This window comes from Arachis ipaensis, chromosome B03 (assembly GCF_000816755.2).
Source record: "Arachis ipaensis cultivar K30076 chromosome B03, Araip1.1, whole genome shotgun sequence".
Classification (NCBI taxonomy): domain Eukaryota; kingdom Viridiplantae; phylum Streptophyta; class Magnoliopsida; order Fabales; family Fabaceae; genus Arachis; species Arachis ipaensis.
The window spans coordinates 30,527,419-30,528,587 of NC_029787.2; the positions used below are offsets into that span (position 1 = coordinate 30,527,419).

Sequence of the window (1,169 nt, forward strand, 5' to 3'; positions counted from 1 at the left end):
ATTATACATTATAATTTTTTTTTTTTTTTTGGTTTTTTACTTTACTAAAAGAAACAATTTTCACTCTTTAGTCTTTACCATAGCATTTACCCAATCAACAAACTTGGATAGCAAGAATGGGCAGTGCTAATGCAGATATGCTTGCTACTCATTCTACTGGAAGTTACATTTCCCAATGTTATGCAAGCTTTTTAAAACCCTTGCCTTCCTTGAAGGTAAGCGATGCTTCTCATATATTTAGATAACTTCCACATCCAGGTTTTCTATATAGCATAAGATTATTCCTTTTCTTGGAATTTCTACCATCTTTGTAACTTGGATGAGGGTCCTGAATTAGTGCTACTCTCAGGTCTCCGTAAAATGCTTCTTAGGCTTCTACCATCGATAAATGGTCTGGTCTCTTTGTTCACCAAGTTTGTTTAGATATAAATCTTATTTCTTGCTCCTATACATATATATATAAAGAATTATTACAAAAGACATGTTGCAGATTTGAAGGCCAGACAATGCTATTTCCCCACATATTCAAGTTCGTGTGGGGAAGATCATAATCAATTCTGTATTTACTTTGGCTATTTTCTTTTTTTCTGAATGGAATTCTTTGTTTGGAATCTTTGGTGTCTTCGCTGTGCATTGCAACATTAGATCAGTTTCTCTTGACTAAGTTTGCTGGTCTCAGGAATAAGATTATGGATGGAGCGGAATTCCCATACTTTCAGTTACAGATTCTGTCGAAAAATGTTTTACGGAACAGGATTAGATGTTCATTATCTTTTTCATGAGCTCCTGATTTTCATATAGGACTTTCCTTCAAACATGACTGGAGATCGGAAAGTTATGCTTCATAGAGTTCTATTGTTTGTTCTTTTGCTATTCCTTGTGTCATTCTTCTTTCTGTCTCAACAAGAGGGAAAATCTTGTGTTGTGCAGTATACACAACTATCTGGAGTATTTGCTTGGAGCTCAATTCACAGACCTTCAACAACAGATATGGTTCAAAGCTTAATTTTGTTTGTGGCAGCACAAAAAAAAATCAATTATGCAAGCTTCACAGGATTTTTCTTTTCAGAGGAGCTTATTAAATTGGTGGGAACAAACTATGTTGCTTTTTTGGTCTTGGCCGCCTGGTTTGTCAAGTTTTCATGGGTCTAGTGAATAATCGTGATGCT

At 35.1% G+C, this 1,169-nt stretch overlaps 1 protein-coding gene across 2 annotated transcripts in view; it reads right to left on the minus strand.

Annotated features, from left to right (window-relative positions):
- LOC107630042 (uncharacterized protein At4g15545) overlaps window positions 1-1,169 on the minus strand; it is a 12,392-nt gene that overhangs the window by 512 nt on the left and 10,711 nt on the right. Inside the window, exon 10 of one of the 2 annotated variants that reach the window (XM_021118611.1) lies at window positions 462-976. The exons of the other annotated variant lie outside the window; for it this stretch is intronic. The gene's annotated coding sequence lies outside the window, so the exon portion shown is untranslated. Of the gene's footprint in view, window positions 1-461; window positions 977-1,169 lie in introns of those variants that run through there. 2 annotated transcript variants of the gene reach the window in all.